At 37.6% G+C, this 16,205-nt stretch overlaps 1 protein-coding gene and 1 long non-coding RNA gene across 7 annotated transcripts in view; one reads left to right on the forward strand and one right to left on the reverse strand.

The window, feature by feature from the left end:
* Positions 1-1,017, reverse strand: part of LOC149080730 (uncharacterized) — a 44,462-nt gene extending 43,445 nt beyond the window's left edge. For both annotated transcript variants that reach the window (XR_016193379.1, XR_016193378.1), the window contains exon 1: positions 909-1,017. This is a non-coding gene — a long non-coding RNA (uncharacterized LOC149080730). The remainder of the gene's footprint in view (positions 1-908) is intronic.
* LOC149080729 (single-stranded DNA-binding protein 3-like) overlaps positions 1-16,205 on the forward strand; it is a 189,831-nt gene that overhangs the window by 150,417 nt on the left and 23,209 nt on the right. The gene's annotated exons all lie outside the window — the stretch shown is intronic.

Raw genomic sequence — 16,205 nt, forward strand, 5'->3', positions numbered from 1 at the left:
AAACCGCTGCGATATGAATTGGAACGATTTTTACGAGCCGAAGATAATAGACCTAACGTCAACTACGGTCGGTCCCGCTTAATCGGGTAACGGCTGAACCCCGCCTGAACGGTTAAAATCCTCCAGAACCAAAATTTCTCTCATATAGACAATGTAAAAATTTCCCGCGTAATTGAATATTACGATTCACACGAAAATGCTTAATACACATCAACCACTATGTATATAACATTTTCAACCAATAAATTAAAATCAACGGCAAATATGTTGAAAAAACCGACTTCAGAGTGAATACTGTGTGTGTGACCTCGAAGTATCTCAAGTTGTCTTCAGTACGTACATTCAATAATTTTATTTTTGTTCTCTGTCTAGCCCATAGAGAGCGCTAACTTGCGCAATGAGAAGTAAAAATCTTAGGTATTGTGACAGTTGTAATTCAGTGTAATTTTCATTTCACTTTTGATGTCTGATTTATTGCAGAAGCTTTATTACTGTTTATCCTTCATCAGTCTTCAATATACTAACGGTGTTGAACAGCTATTGAATTGTTCCCTTATAGTCGAATACCCCCGCTTAATCGGATATTATGTGCTGGAATCGTTGACATCCTTTCAAGTGGAACAGACTGAAAATTTAAGAAAATATTTTCCATGCTGTTCAGGATGAATGCTTGAGAAAAAAATATACGAATTGTTATGCGAATGTTTAGAGTATTCCGAATCTCTTTCGAGCTGTGCATCCCAATATGAAAACCACTTTGACATGAAATGAAATAACTTTCACGAGCTGAAGATAATAGGACTAATATCAACTATTTAATAATTAATCGTGATAATCAATTGTGATACAATCACATATATTTGATCATTAATTACGGATAAAAAATTGAGGGAGAGAGAACACCTTACCTCTTTTTGAATAATCCATAACTAAAGTGTGTGTTATCCGTCTTGAAAACTCTTAAATCCGTGTCACACAAATCTGATTAGGACGTTGTAATATTACGTCATCACTAACACTACACAGAAGTAACTAAGAACGGATGACCAATCACATATTCCTTAATGAAGAAATAACCAGGTATACCCCCCACACACATAAATAATCACGTGAGATGATGTGATCATCCTCCTCGTTATCCTTTATCAATGATCACACGCGAATCAACGTGGAAGATAATCACTTAGATACGCCGATTCCGTTATTATCTGGTTCATTACAGGTGATGATACATATATTTTTTTCTTAGTGTTGAAAATCATGTTTACTTTTGGGGACATTTTCTCCGATCGCGTCCGAGAAAAACAGATTCCAAGGAAAAACTTTTTGGTTTTTTTTTTTTCTTTTCCTCGGATGAGATGTTTTCAAGCAAGACCGAGATGTCGAGAGGTTGGCGATCATCTGAAAGAAGTCATACATTTCCCTCTACTACTCCTTGAAGTTTACGTCTAATTTTTATCGCCAAGTGACGATAGAAAATCGCCAAGGCAAAGAATCTTGGAAATATTTTATGGGAGCATTTTTGAAAATACAAATTTTAAGTTGTTTTCCGCATTTGTGTTTAATGACGGAAAACTGAGTTTTTATTTGAGCTGAAGACAGTGTATAATTAAATCTTGTTGATTAGTTATGTAAATCAGTGATTTTCAACCCGCCTACCGCTAAAAATGTAGTGTAATTTTAAGTAAACATAATAAAATATGCAATTTTATTTTATAGGGTGTGACTAAACTCAGTAATAAATTGTAGGCGCGCCGGAGATGAAATGTTTGAAATAGCAGGTCTAGATACAGTCAAACTCGGTCGGTTTTAACGACACTTCGACTATAACGTCAATATTCTGCCACCGCGACTGATTCTTATATAGAATAATGTAAATGAACCTTGTTTATAACGTCGATAGAAGCGTGACGACCTCGGATATAACGGCACATTTTTCGTCACTAATTGTTAGAAAATTTCCAAAGAAAGGTCCCGTTATTTCGATGGAATTTGTTTTAATTCAAATATTAAAATCAGGGATGAAGATAATCGGCATTATTTATAAATTATTACATATAAAATAAAAATGATTTCATTTTCGTGTCTATTTCATTGCATCTGAATATATTTTTCGACTCGAAATGTCTTGGAAAACTGCAACCTCGATTTCAACGACACCTCGGTTGTAACCTTTTGCTTCCAGCGTTACACATGCGTGCCTTCGTTTTTAACGGTTTTAATGGGTTTTTTTTCCAAGTTAAGACTTGAAATATGCGTAAGGGTACCTAACTCAAATGGTCCTAGTAAAGATACCGACCCTAATTAATTAATTGATAATTTTAAGAAAAAACGTTTTAAAGGGTATTTTGACGTACAATAGGCTAAATACAAATCAATCAAAATAATTTTTTTTTTTTCATATCGTTAGGTTTGAAGATACCGACAAAATGTCAAGATATCTTTCTTCTATGTCATTATACCGAGTTACACTAAATCGGTAAAAGTAGAAACTTGTGTTTCAAACACGCTTGTGAACATTCAGAAAAACCCATAACCGATTGAGTATTGTTAAGTGAAATAGTCATTTTTTTTTCTCCATTGTTGGAAAAGAGTGCATTCATTGTTTGAGTCAAGAAACCATTTTTGTCGAGATCAAGAAAAGAAAGTGGGGAGGGAAGGCACTTACGTCACTGGGCAGCGTGTTACGTGCAATGAAAGCATTAACACGAACAGAAAAAGTGCATCATAAAATGAAAAGTTGCCACTGGGCGGCGTTCCTTTCCCCCTTCGGAAAAAAAAAAGTTTTTCTTTTTTCAAGAAGCAAACTTTTTTCTTTTTTTCAACTTCATTATCTATCAAAAAATGTGTTTATTTTTTTATTTTCTTCCGTTGTTGCTTGTCACAGGCATCCACAGTTAGGAGTGGTCCAAAGAAAGAAAGAAAAATAATAATATGGGAATACATAAGAAAAAAACTTTTCTGATGGGTTTGGTTGGCAGAGATTGGCACTGGCGTTTTATTAATTTATTGCCAAGTTAAATTAACAGTCAGCGCTGTTATTAAACGGTTATTTTTAGGGTGGAAAAAGCCAAAAAAAAGGAGCCTCCCTTTTCTCTGGAACTTTTTTTTCCCTTCTTTCTGATGCAATCATGGCGATGGTGAAATGGGCGTGTTGTAAATGTGTGTGTATATATTATATATATACTCTATAGTGAAGATTTAACGACGCTAGAAATGGCAAAAAGGGGTTCAAGTTGAAATTAGAATATTGATTTGTATGTTGTCAGTCTTCTCAATGCTCATTAAGGGTATTGTTGAAAAATGTCACGCTGTTGGCGTTCAAGCTATTTTGAATGGATACTGTATTTATTGTATAATTATCTGCTATGCGTGAATTATAAAGGAACTATTTTGAAGGAAAAAAGGGGTCATTGTTGATTCTTTGTATTAATTACCTCCGACTCCTTAGACTCATTTCATACCGTGCACCGCCTAGGCTCTGTCGACCATTGTCAATTTTAGCCATTGCCCCGGATGAGGGGGGTTGGGCGATGTCGGGTGCTTTATTATGCAGACTCCCTTAGACTGGGGGGGGGGGGTGTCACAACCTCTTTTCAGTCCGTGAATATAAGTGACGATATGACCCATATCTTACGGGATATTCCCGTAATTTTGGCCGTCCACTTTTTTTCAGTTTCTCTCCCCCCCCCCCCTATTTTCAACAAAAAGATTTTCGAAAAGAATTAGGATTTTTTTTTTTTTGATAATGAAGCAAATATATTCGCACAATTCCCCCCCCCCAAAAAAAAAAAACGGAATATGAAACAAGCACAATGAAACTGTAAATGCCACAAACACCACTTGCATTTCTTCTATTTTACTTATGAAATTAAGACGATTTTTTTTTTCAACTTGAATTTTTTTTTTGCTGATGTTTTACAAACTATCAAAAAATGTTTGATACTGTTATAACTCAAAGGTAACCTTCGTTCATATTCTTTCTAATATTTCGATATACCTCTCACCCCACAAATCGGCGTCCTTCCAACGGATCCATCAGTTCCTAGTTTTTCCAAATAAAAGGGGAGGGGGGTCCTTTTGAGAAAAATCCCGATAATTTATTAAAATATAGTCCAATACATTTTTATTTCCTTGAAAGGATAAAATGTATATTCTGAAGAATATATTCATCATTGCTAATGTACCGTCCCGAAGTACATTCGTGCATCTGTATCCATGAATGAACACAACGGAACCATTATCGAGTCAGTGGCGTAACTATTGATCCGACCAATGCTTTTTTTTTTTTACCCATGTCATGTTATTCATATTCCGTTCCTTTTTTTTTATCTTAGATATTTCATCCTTATGGCATATTGAAACGTGTCAGCTCAAAATATGAAGTGCCTTAATGCATCTGAATCGAAGGGGGGAAAAAAATAATAATAACGATTCTATTATATAAACGACGCGCAGGAACGAAATAAAAGTACAAAAACTGCTGCTTTTTTTCCCTTTTGAAAAATAAAGCTTAATGGTTTTCCATGTTTTTATTTCGCTCGTCCCCGCAGAAATGTTCTTTCTTCCCCCCACTCATATAACATTTAGATATTTTTTGTGCTTTTCTTTCCAGTTATTACATCTCATTTCTTTTTTTTCATATATGTATTCTAGCTTTTTCCCGAATCGTTTCCAGTATTTTTTCTGGTTTTTTTTTTCTCCTCCATTCATATATATATATATTGCTCGTATTTGCTGCAATCGCTGGAAAAGCAATGAAAAGAGTAACCAAAAAATGTAATATGTTATGTGCTGCTGCGTGATGAGAACGGGAGTGGTTAAAAGGTTTTCTTATTCCTTTTTTTGTATCTGTATATATTTTAGTTATGTTCATTAGGGATATACGAAAAGAGGAGGAGAAAAAAAAGTGCTCTATGTATCTCCGAAATGCATGAAGATTTCCATTTTCCTTTTTGAGTGTGTCTCTCTCTCTCTCTCTCTGCCTCTTTTACGTCCGTTTTGCTATCCACCTCTTAATAAGAATTGGTTCTGTTATCGGGGTTTTCTTCCATATTACGGGACGTTCCAGCTTCAGGTCGATCTCGTGGAATGAAATGCAGTAGAATAGAACCTCGTTCGTACGTCGTTCAGTTTCAAACTTATACGACATTATGCTTCGGTCGCAATTGCTTCCAATACATTTTCGATGCTAAAACAAATAACTTATTTGACGCAAAACCTCAGTTATTCGACGTTTTCACTTCCATTCGAACTCCAAATCTGAAAAAAAAAAAAAAAAAGTCGTTTGCATATCCAAATTCTGTATACAGTGAAAACGCGTTGCTGAAACAGTTCTTGCGTATTGTCACCGCAAAAGCCACAAATTTTAAGGTGATTACTGACGTATACTAAAATAGCCATTGAGCTGGCTGATGACCATCTACGGTGGACACTAAGTGATTCGTTTATTGCTTGTTTCTGAGAATACGCGGACGTGGCGAGCTTCTAAAGAAACGGGATCCCGACTTCGATTAAACGCTTAATCGAATATTACGCTTTTCGCTCCAATTGTTAATACACATCAATCACCATACAAGTAACGTTTTTATCGACTGGAACATCTGGAAGTAATGTAAAATATGTTACTGGGTTAAAATGAATACATTTGAGAGTAAGTACTGGCTTCCAAGTATTCAAGTTGTCTTCAATACGTGAATTTCATTATTTTATTTTTGTTCTTTGTTGAGCCAATAGAGGGTGCTAACTTTTCTGATGAAAAAAAAATAAATCTCGTGGGTATTATGATCATTGTACTGTAATTAAATGTAATTTTCATTTCTAATGTTTGATATACTCGAGAAGCTTTATCAATATTGATCCTTCAGCAGTTTTCAATGTACAAGTTATACTAACGTTCTAAAATAGCAATTGAATTGTCCCCCGCTTAATCTGATACTGGTACTGGAATCGATATCCGATTAAGCAAGGCCGACCAGTGTTCGCCAATACGCGTCAAAATTCACTTTCACTGCAAATGTTGTTGAAGGGTGAAAACACTCCTTCAAATTTTGGGTAATTTTTTTTTAATAGAGTTAGTTCTCACTGATGGAAAAAAAATATCCCTCGTTTTATACAAAAATACCACTTAAAATTTTGGAGAGGAGTGAAATTACTCTTCGGAATTATATTTTCGTCTAACACTGTGGCCGACTCTGTATCATCTTTTCTTCATTGAATTCAAGACACAAAGTTTCTCTTTTCTTTTAACCCTCTTTGGCCCATCGTTTTGAAACGGGGCAACCTCGAAAATTGATCGGGATCATGGTACAACATACTTTGGAAGAGTTGGAAAACGAAAAATATTTTCATTTCTCCAAAGAGGTCAGAAACACCATTATTATTGTTATTTTCTTTTCTCGTATTCCCGTGGAGTTCGACTCCCCTCATTTGAAACTAACCATCATGTTCTTTCCTATAATACTCATTACACCCTTTTCTTTTTTCCTTTCTCTTGGTCTTGCGTCGTGCAGTGTATGTTTCAAGCATAAGCGATGCCTGTCTGTACGCCTTAGAAAAGTCACACATCATTATTATTTACTGCTTCTGATCTTTAAATATACTTGGGGGTTGTTATATTCAACCGAGTCCGCAACATACATACGAAATCCTCTTTTTTTTCCCTCCCTTCTTAAACGAACATTTATTTTGTTCGTGTACGGAAATGTCAACGAGGGTTGGGGGTAAAAACTCTTTTTAAGTAGCGAACGTGTTCGAACTCCTAATATTGTTTTCGGACTACGGTGGCGGTAGTAATAGGAAGCGAACCCGATGGAGGACCGACCACCGATCTCTCTAGAACCCGTTCATCATCATCAACCTCATCGCATCACGTTTTAACACCAGTAAACTGATTCTCTCTCCCCCCCCCCCCCATGTATATAAATATACAAAAATTACTTGTGGTTATCATATAATATGACAAGTTTTTCTTTCTACGGTCGCTATAATGCAGGAGTTATCAAACTTGATTCGCTGGGACTCCTAAGACGGGCCGTACAAATCAACTAACAGCCAGGAGAGCCTTGAGCTAAGAAGCCACCCCCTTCTGATTCGCAGGCGCTTCCGAAAATGATCGTTGGAATGAAACTAACAGCTGTTTTTGAGCTATGGGCTATGGTATGACCCAAACTTGATTCGCAGAGTCTTCCTACAAATCCACTTACAGTTAAAAATGCGCTTATTGCGTCACTGGTTTTACTGATTTCGAAAAACGAACAGTCCCATGGGTCGCGAAGCTGATTTTGTTGATTTTGGTTTGCCGTTGAAAAAGGTTAAGAAACTACAACTGTAGGGAGTAGACTTCTCCCCCCCCCCTCTATATAAAGAGTTTCCCTGAGCGACCCATAACTCATTTTCTTATTTTGCATTCTTCATTGATCTCGTCAGTGTTGCCAAGAACTTGACTAACCTTAATAAACAATTTCGATTGTGCTGGTTCCCCCTCTGCTCGTAACCATTGCTTTCACTAAACTAAGTGAAAACATTTGGCATATATGGAAAACACAGACAGAGAAAATCAATTTTATATACATATAGATTATTTATAATGTAATAATAATCTATATGTATATAAAATTGATTTTCTCTGTCTGTGTTTTGCATGTATGCCAAATGGGACCCCGACCTGAACGATAGGCTACTTTAAAAGTTTGTCAGAGATGGTCAAATGCCCTAAATGGGCGAAAAACTGTCGAGCAACAATGCTTTCTCAGCCTCAACAATCACTTTCGGAATGTTTACTTTGGTTACCGTGGTTCCTTAGCAATTTCGTTTCACACATGTATATGCCTTTACAATGGTTTTCCATTTCTTTAATGCTGCCTGTATTATGTATAATAGTTTATATGTCTTTATAATGGTTTGTCACTTTTTAAATCCTCTCAGTAATTGAAGAAATCCGGGCAGCGCCGGGTAGAATAGCTATATATAATAGAATATAATTGTTTATCAAAAAGCTGTTGCTTCAGAATTTCATTGAAGGAAGCAAGAACCACAGATAATTATTGTTCATTTTAGAAAGAATTTTCTCTTTGAAAGAGTGAAATTTCTTTGAAGCATGTTTCCGATAATAACTTGCTGTTACCCGAAATATTAAAAAATCGTACTTGTATGAGAGAGAGAGAGAGAGAGTAGAAGCGGAAGAAATACGAACAATGACGGAAGGAAATTATATGTAAATAGAAATTGGATATTTCGATTGCTATCGCAAGGAAATCATTGCTTGAATTGTTTTTATTTATTAAATCGCTTGTGTTACTGGCAGCAGACTCTATCGTCGGACTGCTTAATGTGCAGATACATATCGTTAGTGAGCTTTCGTTGTAACTTGTCTCTCTATCCAAGGAGGGTCAGGCAAAGACGCGGCAGGGTTATCGCCGGGCACTTGGGAATTTCTACACAGCACATATCATTCTATATGTGCTGACCTCCCCCAGACCGGTGTTAATGCTATTTCTGTGTCTGATTATGCCGTCTGGTGTTGTCGTTGGTGACGGTCAGTCAACTCGACACTCAATGAGACACTTGGTTCTCAAAGACCAAAACTTTCAGAGATTGCGGGCCACATCATTGGTGTGAAAACGTGTCGCGGACCACTTCAGTGATCTGTTAATGTGCCGCGGGCTATTTGAGACATGTGGAACTGTGCCGCGGATCACTGAGCATATATGTTCCAGACTTACCATATACGGCCCTGAAATCATGACGACTTTTCCTTCATGAGCTGAGTGTAGGTGACCGATAGCGTACGGGTTCATCCTATTTGAAATCGTTTCCTCGTGGATTGCGAAACTTCCGAACGGAGAGAAGTCTACATCAGTGTTTTCAGTGAGTGGCAACAGTTGGAAGTTTGGCTTCCACACCTTGGGCGCAATCAAGTTTTGTTATCAGTTTGCTTATTGCCTAACGAATGCTGGTTATTACCGAACACAGAGCCTTATCGAAGCGATTCTCTTCTACCAAAATTACCCTAGTGTTCTTTTTTATACTTGTAATTTCGTAATATCCATTTGCTGTTTATTGCTCGTGGCGATTGCACGTACAAACTAGTTTTCTTTTGAAACAAAAAAAAAAGGAAGATAGAAACTTGAAGATAAGCTTCGATCGTCCCAATTCAGTGATAGTTTTAAAAGGGGAGGGGGGGGGGGAATCTCTTGCACATTTTAAGATTACGGAGCTAACTTTTCAACAGCAACGCATTATATGTCCCGGTAATAAAACTACAACAAGAAATAAAGGGTTATAAGCGAAGTCTCATCCTGACCATTGGGGTTTTTATTGCCCTATTATATGCTTGGTATAAAAAAGAGCGAATCCTTTACGTTCTCTAATATTTTTATGTTATAAAAAAAATGTCTTTGGACCGGTTTTTTTGGAGGTCCGAATCCAATGCTTCGTTGCTTATAATCTTTGGAAGTAAATTAATTTTTATTATATACTATCGTTGTATTGCTGCTGTTTCTCAACCCCATCCCTTCCGTGTAGTGATTACGAAGTTATGTTTTGGTTTTATTGCTATTTTCCTGTTGGTGGGAAAACACGCGCAATCGATTTGTTTACGTTGTGCGTAATGCTTGGCCCAAATGGAGCAATAATATGAAAAAATGAAATTAAAATAAGTAAAACAATGTCTCTCTCTCTCGTACATTCTGAAAATTAATTTGCAAACGTTGAAACAATCAGAGCCAACGTTAGAATCTAGCTCAATACTGGCAAATGTGCACTAGAATCCTTTCTTCCTAATTGAGGTTTTCTTCGAACGAAGTATGAATTAACTCAGAAAAATAGTAAAAAGGTAAAATAAGATTTTACAATACCCAAAACAGCCCTACTACAATGTCTTCCATGAAAGAGAGGAGACGTTATCAGTTGCAGAAATGTAAATTTACAGATAAGAAGATTTTTAGATAAGATTACAAAGAAATTCGTGACAATTGCAACTTTGAAAATCGTTCGAAAATTCGTTATAGGCGTACTTTGTTGAAATCGGTGTTCGTTATAAGCAATCAAAATAGCATTACGAAATTCACGAAACATGGGCAAACCTTCGTTACATATAAAAATTCGTAAGATCCGTGTTCGTTATAAGCGATTCTGGATGTATTAATGTACAAATTTTAATCTCACTCAAACAGATTGATATCCAACAGAGAGGAAAAAAAATATTTGGCATCACTTTTACGTGCCATTTTAATTCCTTTTTTTTTATCAATGGACTCGAATAATAACTTTTATGAATAATTTATGCGTGAAACAACCTTTCGATACATAAAATTCTGTACAAAGATAAGTTTTACAAAAAATAAGAAAACCGTGAGATACATTTCCGTTTCATTAAATACGTATCGAACAAATATGTTTATAAGATGCTATTTATATTGGCGAATTTCCGGCAATGAATGACCAATTTTTTTCGCCCCTTGAAAAACAACGAGGGTATCTGTTTTGATTACGATTAGATTCCAAATTTTGGAAAACATTTGCCTGTTATTTCCGCATTGGATATTTTTTTCTTCTTCTATTAAAAGAAATACAAAATTGATGAGTATTCATTTCAGTCTCAAAGGGAGAGAAATCGCTTTAATGTCGTCCAAACAAAGTAAACAAAAGGAAGGAGAAGTAAATATTGACTTTCGTACATTCTGGGGTAATAAATTGAATTTTCTTCCTCTTTCAAAAAGAGCTGCGATTGCATCGAGAGACCCCGTTTATTTGGTTTTATCGGAGAGCAGCTCTTTTCATCTCTCTTAACTGACGGGTATATAATTCATCTCTCTCTCTCTCTTGAAATGAGACGTAAGGAAAAAAGAGAAGAGAAGAGCATATATTGATTCAATTTGCATATTTCCGAGTCTGGAATAAATATTTATTTGCTTCGCATTCAAAGAAAATGGTATGGCGTTCGCTAAATTAGCGCGCGGTAATATTTTATGTTTGGAGGTGATTGGAATTTATAAAAGTTTTATTCCTGGATCTGAAGGGTGAAAAAGGGCGAAACTTCGACCAGGGCGTGTGCGATTTTTCGCTTTGCGAAGGCAGAAAGCGCAGAAATAAAAGAAGAAACGTCATTGGGCCGCCGGTGTTAATCAGTGGTTAATTGAAATTGACTGCTGATAATACATGAAAGTAATTATCTTTGGTTCTTTGGTATGATTAATAACTACGTCTGTATAGCAGTGATTCGCGCAACTATTTATTATTAATGTTCAAAGTCTGACGCTTGACTCCTCTGTGTACTTCCGTGAAGAATCATGTAAATCATGTGGATGTTTGAATATGATCTAAGGGCAGGCATATCTAAACACTGTTACGTGATTATAAGCTTTTTTGGTCACTTAGGTAGCTCGTAGCTTTCGAATAGACACTTTCCTAAACGCTTTTTTTTCCTACAGTGCCATACTGTGGAATAATTTGTTTATAGTGTGAATGCATGTGCTACATGTGTCCCATCTCGTGAAATATTACTTCATTTGAGATTTATGGAGACTGTCATCAGGTACGCGGTTCGAACTCTGTCGAGGACATAGAAACAAGTTCTTTTCCTACTGAATGCGATGCTACCACCGATAGCTGGCGCCTTCGTTTACGACCCGACTGGATCGGTAGTAAATTGCTGCATGGCGATATGACCGGAGTTGATGTGCGGTAAAATGTCCAATCTTTCTACTTACGTAAGAAAAGCCACTAGCAAGGCATGGAGGCGTATATTCATGTTTTCGGCCATCTATTTGTCAGATCTATAGTGAATGCCATTGTAACTACTCGCTTTGTTGAAGTTCCAAAGGAACTTGAGGTTAGAAATCCCTCGGGATGGAGACTTGATAATCTGCATGGTGTAATAATAATACTGTAGAGTCTCGAAGGTTCAAGGTTCCGGATAATCCTAAATTGCTAGAAATTTTTCGAAATTCGTTCTCAAACGCTTTCATTTTATTTTTCCAACTAATGCGAGTTCTTTCAGTTTTAAGAGGTCTTTATCGCTATTCTGGGATCTTCAACGAAGCCCCCTTCCCGGGCAGCCAGAATTTTCCACAGGCCCTTCTATAATAAATTTATAATGTAAAAAATGATATTTTCATATCTTAACCCATGGATCATGAGGACAGCCACCTATAAAGAAGCCATCGGTCTTGAAACATATAATTTTAACGAACTAAACTAGGTTCTCAAAGTGTGCTTTGCGGCTTCTATTGGCGTCGCGAGTAGTTAGTATAGTGCATGCGGTGTATCAGTGGTTGAAGATACACCGTGGGGTCACATTTTTAGTTTCAGCTATACCACGGGCGGGCCACGAAACTATGCTACACATCCGTTATCAAAGACAGCTTGATACGTTATATATATACGTTAGCTACAATACGTTATGACAGCTTGATCGACGCTGAAAGACAGATCGACATCCATCCAGAATTTTGTATCGATTGCACTTTATTGATACGTTTCGGCGATTGAACTTGTATCGGATCTAAGCAGCAGCACCTCCTATCTAAGGCGATATGTTGAGTGAAAGTCACATACGGTCAGGGCTGGATCTTGAATCCTGCGAACTAAGCGGCCGTAGAAGGAACAGATTAAACGGGGGGGGGGGGCTTTTTTTTTTTAAGACTCCAACTGAAGATGAAGGGCGATTTTATGTCACCAAAATACTATTCACTTACACTTCCACCTCGTTGAGCATTTTGCCTGTTGTGGCGTTGTATTTGAAAAATGTCTAGAACCGGCCTTGCATACGGTAATCATTACGGCCGGCATTGGATCCGTATTTGTGAATCCACGCTTGGCTGTTTGGGTCGGTCTACTTTGTGTGTACTTTGGTACTCTAATTATCTTCTTTTCGCTTACCGTTCACCCAACATTTTTTCGCTGATCTGATCTCTTGATGATTTTTTTCCAGTATAATCGCAATTTATTTTCTCTTTTTTTTGCTTTAACGATGGATATTTATTTTTTGATGGCGTCCATTAGTTACATAATATGTCTCACAATTTACAGAAAAAGAAATCGGATGTAATGAAGTGTCCGATGTTCCACTTGCATATAAATAGCAGACGAAAAGATCGCATGTCCAGGAAACGACCTCCTCGACGCGACGACACGTCGCTTTTCGAAAAACACGTCCGGGTTATTGAATTACCGTCTTGAAATAGGAATTTACTTTTGGATCGTCTTAGCTCTCCATTGAAATAGAAAAAAAAAAAAAAGAGGGAAATGTCAACAGGGTCGTTATAGGCAGTGATGGAGAAGACTTGTGTGTTTGTATAAATCCTTCTCCCAAAACCCCCTACGGAATGATTTGCCGCAGTTTCAACGCCTTCCTTAAAAAGACAAGGAAAAGCCATTAAAAAAAAGATTTTTTCTTTTCTCCAACATGTGGTAGCCAAATGTCCCATGCACGAGAACCTTCCTTCCCATTCTTCAAGGTCATCGCCTACACCATGATAGTAATTCAGTGTGGGAATTTTTTTCCATTTTAGAACCACGTTGTTTTTGGATTTACGGAAGTTGTCTTAAAACTAATCCTCTTTTCTCCGGGCAATGAATTACTGTATTTGCGATGTTGGCAAAAAAATGCTAATGTACAATGCTCAAAACAATTAGGGGAGCAAGCAAAAAAGTGAAGAAAACCGTGCGAGACAGCCACGTATTGGCATACGATGGATAGTACACGCGTATCAATGCGCAATACAGAAAAAAGACGTAAAAAAAATTTGGAATTAAGCTTTAATTCTTTGAAAATATGGAAAAAACATGAAAAGATGATTTAGGGCAACAATTTGGTTACATGTAAACGATAAAAAAAATGTACTGTTTAGACATGATGCATGAGTTTTAATATGTAAGAGTTTTAAGGGCTTATGGTCTCCTCGAACAGCTAAGACTGCTGCACACCTGTTTGCCATGTATGCGATGAGGTTATCGATCAGACTTTGGGGAATACTGTTCCACTCCTCAAGAAGTGCAATCTGCAGGTCTCGGACAGTAACAGGCGGCCTTGGTCGCGCAGCAATGCGTCGTCCGAGCATGTCCCAAACATGCTCGATTGGATTCAGGTCAGGAGAGCACGCTGGCCATTCCATACGCTGTATTGTTTCAGCTTCAAGCATGTTCTCCACCAGACGAGCTCTATGCGGTCGGGCATTATCATCCTGGAAAACAAAGGAATCTCCAATGGCTCCAGCGTAAGGGATGACATGAGGCCGCAGTATCTCGTCTGCATACCTTCGGACCGTCAAAGTGCCATTCCGAATGATATGCAGGTCCGTACGTCCGCCTATGCTGATTCCACCCCATACCATCCAACCAGCTCGTCTGTATTGTGACCTTTCACGAACGAATGCGGGGTTATTTCGAGTGCCCCTGTCCCTCCATACTAGAACACGTCGGGTGTCACACTCCAGACTGAATCGGGACTCGTCTGTAAACAGCACTTGGCTCCAATCATGTTGCTCCCAATCTCGATGTTCAGCAGCCCATCTTCTTCGGGCCGCACGGTGGCGTGGGGTCAACGGAATGCAGACCATTGGTCTACGTGCATAGAGCCCTCCCTCATGAAGGCGATTACGTACTGTTTGGCTGGACACCCTTCGTCCTGTTGCCAAGAGCAACCGTCTTTGCAACTGCGTAGCATTCTCTGTTCTGTTTCGACGGGCTGTTAACCGTATATACCGGTCATCAGTTGCTGTAGTGGCGTGTGGCCAACCTTGCCCTGGTTGACGTATAACATTTCCTGTTTCTTGGAATCGATTCCACAGCCTTGCAACAACACTTCTGGCGACTCCAACAGCGTCCGCGACACTACGTTGTGTTTGCCCGGATTCCAGTCTGCCTATAACACGCCATGCCATGGATTCCGGTAAATCACGTTGTTGAGACATCCTCAAGTCACCTTGTCTCAAAAAAAAAAAACACTGCGCAATCGAATTTCACAGTTACGGCAGTAAAACAGACGTTTCTGCAACATCCCGATTTCTGCCCTTATCTCCTTTTTCTGGTTTTTGACGTCATGAACTTTGATTTGCATATGAAGTTTTCTTCTTCCGTTTCCTGCTAGGCTTTAAATTATGGATGATTCATTTTATGTTACTTATCGGTATACATCTTTGCGTAATTTTGTTAAAACCATGTGCTCCCCTAATTGTTTTGAGCAGTGTATATGTTTCGGCAAATGTGATAAATCCGGTTATTTTATGCTAATGTAGAGATTTATAAATTTACAACCATTCTTTAACTTAAACTTAACTTTCATCAACAATTCTTGGGTTTTGTGCACTACCGCCCGTAAAAGCGATAATTTTTTTAGTGTTTATCAACTTTACCAACGCCAATATTTAACCGCGGTGATGATAAATTTATCAAACTTACCCACGTGATTGGCGATTATGCATAATAACCGGTTCATCACATTTCCCGTAACGTATACTGTCTTCCTAAAGAAAATGTGAGAAAAATGCATGATGTATGCCGAAAAAAATCTATAAGATTCAAGATCGGTGAAAAGAAAACCGTCAATTATTATCGATTTTACTGTGTCTTACTTGGTGAAAGATACCAATCGAATATATATTCTTTGTACATTTGAGATAGAAAAATGGCTAATGCGGAGAAACACGATGACGATGATTCTCCGAATCCAATTTTCTCCTTAAGGCTTTTCTTTTTCCTTCAACGTCGCTGAGATCAGCGCAATTTCTTGCCGATTTTTATGGGCTTTCGTAGAGAATAAAAGACAAATTCCTCCTCTTTTAACTTGCTTAAAGCATTACGTGTTCTTTTTCTCTTTCAAATCTAAACCATCCTCGAGGCAACCGGGAAATTTTATTAGGTCTTCTTTTTCCCAGACAATATTTCCTAAATGAAATGCTGGAAACATTTCGGTGATCTTTGCGGAGATAACAGAAGAAAAAAAAAAAGAGATGAATATCGCCTCTCTTTTCTCTTCCTGGATTCAAGTTTTTCAATTTATATGCAAATATAACATGATACGTCCAATCCACCTCCCGATCACATCATTTCTTGATTCAAGTGAAACTTAATATCGCGAGCGCATCAATATATATTCGAGTTCTTTTTTTTTTTTCTCCTCCCACATGTATAGCCGTGACTTTCTTATGTACATATAATCGTTGGAAAGATATTACTCTCTTGTATACGTGTAGATGGATATT

The sequence above is a fragment of the Pholcus phalangioides genome, unplaced genomic scaffold, assembly GCF_987345545.1.
Source record: "Pholcus phalangioides strain wild (caught in Gottingen) unplaced genomic scaffold, Ppha-v1.0 ptg000010l_1, whole genome shotgun sequence".
In the NCBI taxonomy this organism is placed as follows: domain Eukaryota; kingdom Metazoa; phylum Arthropoda; class Arachnida; order Araneae; family Pholcidae; genus Pholcus; species Pholcus phalangioides.